This window comes from Gobio gobio (assembly GCF_949357685.1).
Source record: "Gobio gobio genome assembly, contig: scaffold_117, whole genome shotgun sequence".
Taxonomy (NCBI): Eukaryota; Metazoa; Chordata; class Actinopteri; order Cypriniformes; family Gobionidae; genus Gobio; species Gobio gobio.
This window is the reverse complement of record NW_027645658.1, coordinates 88,082-96,487: the sequence shown is the minus strand read 5'-3', so window position 1 is coordinate 96,487 and position 8,406 is coordinate 88,082. Positions and strand designations below refer to the sequence as shown.

Sequence of the window (8,406 nt, the reverse complement as noted above, 5' to 3'; positions counted from 1 at the left end):
AATTAAGGCTTTTCACAAACGCTCTCAAAGCCGCAATCAGTCTCCACACCAACACTCCCAACAGTCACACCGGAAGTGAGAGAGAGAGAGAGAGAGAGAGAGAGAGAGAGAGAGAGAGAGAGAGAGAGAGAGAGAGAGAGAGAGAGAGAGAGAGAGAGAGAGAGAGAGAGAGAGAGAGAGTGATCAGCACAGGAGAGACAGGCCAGTTTCCCCTGAAGGCTCAGTCCAGTCCAGTGCTGTTTTTGGTGATAATGTTTGTTGGTCCAGGAGAGTTCGCCGGGCACCTGTAGATGTTAGCGGGTAGCTGTGGCCACCATATGTGGCTGTTGCCTTGACATAGATCAGGGGATCAGTGATGATATCCTCTGAGACCCTCCTCACAGTCCCAGAGTCAGACCGCGCCCACTCCAGTGCCACTCCAGTGCCACTCCAGTGCCACTCCAGTGCCCATCCAGTGCCACTCCAGTGTTACTCCAGTGTTACTCCAGTGCCACTCCAGTGTTACTCCAGTGCCACTCCAGTGTTACTCCAGTGCCACTCCAGTGTTACTCCAGTGCCACTCCAGTGCTACTCCAGTGCCACTCCAGTGCTACTCCAGTGCCACTCCAGTGTTACTCCAGTGTTACTCCAGTGTTACTCCAGTGTTACTCCAGTGCTACTCCAGTGCTACTCCAGTGCTACTCCAGTTCGGACACAAAGGTCGTTCAGGTCTGGCCAGTCTGACCAGACACCAAAGCCAGCTGAATGGGTGTCCAGTTTCCCACTTGGTTTCCTTTTGAAACCAAGGAAATGAGGCTCTGAGTCCCTGGCCAACGGCACCTTACGTCTCCTGAGGTCCAGGAACAGGGAGGATCGAGCCAGCTCCCTGACGTCTCTGTCCTCATTGTCCAGCATGTTCAGAAGGTGGGAAATCCGCATGCTGGTGTAGATCCAGATCACATTTGGTGCTCCCAACCCTCCTTCCCATTGGGGGTGAAAAATAATATCATAGGTGCTATGCATGTTAAGTCCAAACCACTTTCTCACTAAGCTCACTGTCTTACTTTTCTGCTGGATATGAACATTGGAGAACAGATGTTGTACTTTAGACAGCACACACACACACACACACACACACACACACACACACACACACACTGCCCCTGCCCCTAAACCTACCCATCACACCCCCCCCCCCCCCCACACACACACACACACACTGCCCCTGCCCCTAAACTTGCCCATCACACACACCCACACACACACTGCCCCTGTCCCTAAACCTACCCATCACACACACACACACTCACTGCCCCTGCCCCTAAACCTACCCATCACACACACCCACACACACACACACACTGCCCCTGCCCCTGCCCCTAAACCTGCCCATCACAGAACACATTCTGCATTTTTACATTTTCAAAAAAAACATTGTTTAATATGTTTATGAATCCATTTACATTGTGGGGGCCGCTGGCTGGTGTAAGTGGTCTCAGGTTTTACTATCCTTGTGGAGACATTTGGTCCCCACGATGTAATATAACACACACACACACACACACACACACACACACACACACACACACACACACACACACACACACACAGCTCTTTTACCTGTTAGATAGCATTAAGAGGTCAATCAAAATACAATCAGCTCGACTTCTGCCCATTACCAGATTACACTCTTCATTAAACACTCACCGCCGTCCTGTCAAAACCAGAGAACTGACAAACCTCTTGAAAATACAGTTTTCAAAATCATAGTTATCTGCAGTACAACCACACCACTGCTCCTCTTATCCTCTGGTCTGTGTCTGTGGCCATTTAGAGACGAGCACACAAAGTGTCTTTACTGTGAATAGGTCAGTGATCTGCTGGGATGAGAGGTCAGTGATCTGCTGGGATGAGAGGTCAGTGATCTGCTGGGATGAGAGGTCAGTGATCTGCTGGGATGAGAGGTCAGTGATCTGCTGGGATGGGAGGTCAGTGATCTGCTGGGATGGGAGGTCAGTGATCTGCTGGGATGAGAGGTCAGTGATCTGCTGGGATGAGAGGTCAGTGATCTGCTGGGATGGGAGGTCAGTGATCTGCTGGGATGAGAGGTCAGTGATCTGCTGGGATGGGAGGTCAGTGATCTGCTGGGATGAGAGGTCAGTGATCTGCTGGGATGAGAGGTCAGTGATCTGCTGGGATGAGAGGTCAGTGATCTGCTGGGATGGGAGGTCAGTGATCTGCTGGGATGAGAGGTCAGTGATCTGCTGGGATGGGAGGTCAGTGATCTGCTGGGATGGGAGGTCAGTGATCTGCTGGGATGAGAGGTCAGTGATCTGCTGGGATGAGAGGTCAGTGATCTGCTGGGATGGGAGGTCAGTGATCTGCTGGGATGAGAGGTCAGTGATCTGCTGGGATGGGAGGTCAGTGATCTGCTGGGATGAGAGGTCAGTGATCTGCTGGGATGAGAGGTCAGTGATCTGCTGGGATGGGAGGTCAGTGATCTGCTGGGATGAGAGGTCAGTGATCTGCTGGGATGAGAGGTCAGTGATCTGCTGGGATGGGAGGTCAGTGATCTGCTGGGATGGGAGGTCAGTGATCTGCTGGGATGAGAGGTCAGTGATCTGCTGGGATGGGAGGTCAGTGATCTGCTGGGATGAGAGGTCAGTGATCTGCTGGGATGAGAGGTCAGTGATCTGCTGGGATGGGAGGTCAGTGATCTGCTGGGATGAGAGGTCAGTGATCTGCTGGGATGGGAGGTCAGTGATCTGCTGGGATGGGAGGTCAGTGATCTGCTGGGATGGGAGGTCAGTGATCTGCTGGGATGAGAGGTCAGTGATCTGCTGGGATGTGAGGTCAGTGATCTGCTGGGATGGGAGGTCAGTGATCTGCTGGGATGAGAGGTCAGTGATCTGCTGGGATGAGAGGTCAGTGATCTGCTGGGATGAGAGGTCAGTGATCTGCTGGGATGGGAGGTCAGTGATCTGCTGGGAAGAGAGGTCAGTGATCTGCTGGGATGGGAGGTCAGTGATCTGCTGGGATGGGAGGTCAGTGATCTGCTGGGATGGGAGGTCAGTGATCTGCTGGGATGGGAAGTCACTGATCTGCTGGGATGAGAGGTCAGTGATCTGCTGGGATGGGAGGTCAGTGATCTGCTGGGATGGGAGGTCAGTGATCTGCTGGGATGAGAGGTCAGTGATCTGCTGGGATGGGAGGTCAGTGATCTGCTGGGATGGGAGGTCAGTGATCTGCTGGGATGAGAGGTCAGTGATCTGCTGGGATGGGAGGTCAGTGATCTGCTGGGATGGGAGGTCAGTGATCTGCTGGGATGGGAAGTCAGTGATCTGCTGGGATGTAAATATAAAGTCTTGCTAAAGTAATAACTCCAGTCCAGGGGCCCGTTCTTCGTACCTCGCTAACTCAGTTAGCTGGATTTGATTGTTGACGATTTGGCATGATCTTGGATTGTTTGGTTCTTCGACGCTCATCCTGGACTTGTTGTCATAGTAACAGCTCCGTAATCTTAAACCTGCTCGAGCGGCTTATTTCATGTAAACAGGATTAGATTGCATCTTGAGGTGATACTTAAAATCTGTCCCAGCCACTGCTACTTTATTACAAGAGTTCATTACTGAACCAGGGGCAAAAATAATCATTTTAAATAATAATAATATACAAATTTTAAATTGTATATGTATATGAGAATGTATATAGCCTAATATTATAATGTTGTGTATAATACTATAGACACAGCCACTTGATTAAGCGATTTATTTGTGATGGAATAATTACTTTATAATTTTATTGGAAGTTTGCACACATGTTGTACAGTTAATCTGAGCCGTACATTAATTTAAGTGACGGATATTATGGGATGGCTTGATGCAGCGCAGGAGATGCAGAGAATTTGATCTTGACCCTTAAGAAACTTTAATACTGTCACGTTACAAATCTGCTTCAAATTGAATTAAAAATTGAATTACAACATTGAAATAAAAATGTAAAGGGTGTACAAATACTGCATAAAATCGAAAATATAAATAATTGGTAATCATGTAAAAAAAAAACATTTATCATTGATCTATTATAACTTGTATGTTGGTTTGGTCGTTTGGCTGTTTCCTTATAAAGGTCCAGATATTCGTGAGTTTTTTTGTGTAATTTGCCAAGTTTTTTGCCAGGTGGCTTTTTTAATTATATGATGTCATTACGTTGCTCTCTTGACGCCAGCCAATCGCTGCACTGCTGATCATGGTTTCGAGTATCGATGCATCTGCCCTCTTCAGGGAAAACAAGAACGCGCAGTGATCTTAGATCATTTAATCGAGATATTTTAATCCAATCCGCAAATTCGTTTGAAGAATCAAATTAGCCAGACATCAGTTATCACGATTAAAAGATCTGGGATCTGTCAAATCATCTCAGATGTATTAAGCGAGGTACGAAGAACGGGCCCCAGGGGTCCATTTCATGTAAACAGGATTAGATTGCATCTTGAGGTGATACTTAAAATCTGTCCCAGCCACTGCTACTTTATTACAAGAGTTTATTACTGAACCAGGGGCAATAATAATAATTTTAAATAATAATAATAATATACAAATTTTAAATTGTATATGTTCATGAGAATGTATATAATATTATAATGTTGTGTATAATACTATAGACACAGCCACTTGGAGATGCAGAGAATTTGATCTTGACCTTTAAGAAACTTTAATGCTGTCACGTTACAAATCTGCTTCAAATTGAATAAAAAATGTAATTACAACATTGAGATAAAAATTTAAAGGGTGTACAAGTACTGTATAAAATCGTGAATATAAATAATTTAGCCTGGATGCCAGCCGAACTTAGCCCCGCCCACAACATTTTTACTCGGGCAGTTCGGTCTGGACTTTCTCCGTAGAGAAGTAATTATGCCCGAACAGAAACCAATGGACCAATGAAATTGTCAGGGCGGGCTTTAGACGATGATGGACAGATGATCAACAGTAACGTAATCATCCACGTCACCAAAGAGCACTTGGGTTCAATTTGTTCTAATCCTAAACGGAGAACTTGTTGTATATGCGTTCACATTTACTATTTCTCTCAGAAATGATGATCGTGTTGGTAAGTACTCTGTGTATCCTTAAATTCTTTTTTTTACAACACCGGCAAAGATCGTTTAACACTCGTCTTTTTCTTCTAACGTAACTTATTCCAGCGTGCGTGCTACTTAATTTAAAAATCAATTAAAGGAATGTGTACCTGTATGATATTACGCTGTACTCTAAGCCAATGCCTTGTAAGGCAGCGTAACGGTTTAAAGATCTACAGCGAAAAAGAGCGAGCTTTGGTGAGAACTAAACATATGTTTTTTATAATTCAGGTTATCATCGTTTTTATCCGGTATATGACAATATCATACAAAACACAGATTACAGATATTTACAAATGCTACATATAAGGCCAAAATATGGACAGTGGTTGATGAAAAACACAACAACAAAACGGTACAATGACAAACTCACTTAAACAGGCGCTTTTCCATTTCACTGTGAACCCAAATGTCCGGCGATCATGTGGTCCGTCAGCTCCTCGCTCTCTGATGAATGAGATCTCCTGCTGCGTTTGTGCTGCGACTCTCGCTCGGCTCACGCTGTATTGAGCAGACACGTTCGGTTTTTAATTGTAGTGTCCGTTCTCTAACTGAACTAAATGATTTTATTACTAAATCAAAACCATGGTGGGCAAGAGCTGTATCCGGTGGGAGTGGCCTCATAGGGCAGCGGAGCAAGTGCTTTCATCCATTAAAGCCAAAAATACATTTTCTGGCTTTTCTCAGTCTAGAAGGCATGACTTCTAAAATAATTTCACATTTCTACTACATAAATGACCCAGTTTAACACGTTCATCTTTCCAGCGCTGAAGTGGCCCTTTAAGCTTTATCCTGGGCCTTTTCCCATTCCATAGGAAACATTTCACCATTATATCGTATTGATTGTAAATCAGCTGCGGTGTTGTAAGTGGTAGCATCATAAACACATGATCCAGCTTAGGCGAGACCACCATCTTAATTATATTCCCCTTCCACCATAAAGTTAACAGAATTTCTCCCCATTTGTCCGGGTTATTTCTTAGGTTTTGTAAAAGTGTCGTCAAATTTAACATCAGAATCTCTTTTAACTCCCTGCTTATCTTGATTCCCAAATATTTTATCCCACTTGCGATCCATCAAATGCCAAATTTAGTTACCATATTTGCGTTACATATTCCAGATATAGGCATAGCTTCAGACTTCCAGTTAATCTTATATCCAGACACTTTAGAATAGGATTAAATGAGGTAAGGACTTATCTGGATCTTTTACCAAGGCCAAAATCTAATCGGCATATTGAAAACAATGTGTGTTCTTTGTCCCGTCCCTGTACACCTAGAATGTTTAGCCCTGATAGCAATGGCCAATGGTTCCAGTGTGATGTTGAACAATAGTGGCGACAGCAGGCATCCCTGACGCGTCTCCCCAATAAGGTAAAAAAAAAAAAACAGAAACTTTACCGTTGGTAATCACGCATGCGTTAGGGGTTTTGTATAATGTTTAGACCCACTTAATGAAACATGGCCCAAACCCAAAATTTTACAACATTGTGAATAACAAATCCCAATGAACCTGCATCGAGTGAGAGTGCAACGGTTGGGTCGTTTCTTCTCGGTTTAGCCAAATTAAGTGTAGTACCCTTCTCATGCTGTCCGTTGAGGACCTATTCATCATAAATCCAACTTGATCAGGGTTTATAATGTTGGATAACACCTCTAATGCAACAATTTTATAATCTACATTAATCAGGCTTATTGGTTGATAATTTGAGGGTTCAGTGGAATCTCTATCTGTTTTAGGAATCGCAGATAGAGCATAGTTAAGAAGGGGAAGAGATCCCCTAGCATATGCCTCATTATATACTTCTGTTAAAATGGGTGCAAGTCATTCTATATATAATATTCAACAGGGAGCCCCATCTCATCCTGAGGACTTCCCATTCAGCATAGAAACAGCTTTCTTGACTTCAAGTTCTGTTATTGGGTTCTCTAACAAATCCACCTCTTCTGAGTTCAGTTCACGCCGTTTGAGTTTGGAGAAAAAAAATTCAGCAATTGTTCTTACTTAGGGTTAATATCAGTAGTGTACAATTCCCTATTATTTTGCGCTAACTGTCCAGCTAGCAGTTTACCAGTTCTCCCATTCCTCATAGAAAGTAGTTCCTAATTTAGCCCCATCATCTAACAAGAGATGAGAACTCAAAAAGGGCAGCAACCAGTGTGTTTCTTTGCAAATATAATAAGGTTTATTATACAAGTAATCAGAAATGGCAAAGAGTCAAAGCAAATAAAACATTACAGACAGGGTTCCCAATCCTATCCAATGGAAAGAACTCTGCAAATAAGTGCACACTCAAAATCACAAATAAAACACAATTCCACTCCAAACTCCAAAGCAAAAGTAAATCAAATCAAACCACTACAAACTGCTCCACCGTCCTTAGAGTCAACCATATATAAGAAAAGGGCAACCCCAGGTCAAAAAAAACAAAAAAAACAAATCACTTTGCCACTTCAATACACAGACACCGGTCAACATTAGTCATCTCTTCAGACACATTAAGCCACCAATGCTTTCAATAAAGTAAACAGCAATCATGCATCTGTAAAAAAACAAAGAAAATACAATTCAATTCAATTCAAATTTATTTGTATAGCGCTTTTCACAATACACATTGTTTCAAAATACAAGTCATGATTGCCCTTTAAAAGACTTTCAAGAATTAAAACACTTAAAACTATTAAACATAAAACATACAAATTACAATATAAAAAGCTTAAAACCAAATCTCCCCGTTGTGTAAATTCAGTTAATAGAAGTACCTGTTCTGAAATATCTCACCAGTCAACACGATTCCCCTAAGGACACAAAAACAAAGCAAATACAAATGTTAAAACTAGATAAAGTCACTATATTCTTCATAAATCACAACCCTTACCTTCACAGTGCAGTTCTATGCTGCTCATTGCTCAACTGGTCTTGTCATCTGCCATCACACAAGCACAAGAAGCTGTGAGGTTTATCAAGCCTAACACATGGAACCACAAAGAGGAAGCACCAACAAGTTTGGTTTCCTTTTATAGTGTGTTGACTCATGGGGTTTGTAGTCCATGTAATTTGTAGTCCTACACCTTCCCCATTACACTAATCTAAATAGGGCGTATTCTACCTTTTTATTATAACTTTCCTGGAGTTCAAATTTAAGTTTACAAATATCTTCATACAATTGATTTGAAAAACACTGGGATAATTATTTTTGATAATTCCTAATTTTGTCATGTAATTTGTGTATTCTGTCCAGATCCTCCCTTTTCCAATTAGATGGATAGCCTATTATCTTCCGTCTG

The 8,406-nt window shown here is 43.0% G+C and overlaps 1 long non-coding RNA gene across 1 annotated transcript; it reads right to left on the bottom strand.

Annotated features, from left to right (window-relative positions):
- Window positions 1-7,415: 7,415 nt before the first annotated feature.
- Window positions 7,416-8,111, bottom strand: LOC307122442. Its single transcript, XR_013816043.1, has 3 exons — window positions 7,998-8,111; window positions 7,882-7,917; window positions 7,416-7,661 (listed from the first exon to the last, which is right to left on the bottom strand). It is a non-coding gene; the product is annotated as an uncharacterized lncRNA (long non-coding RNA).
- Window positions 8,112-8,406: the final 295 nt, after the last annotated feature.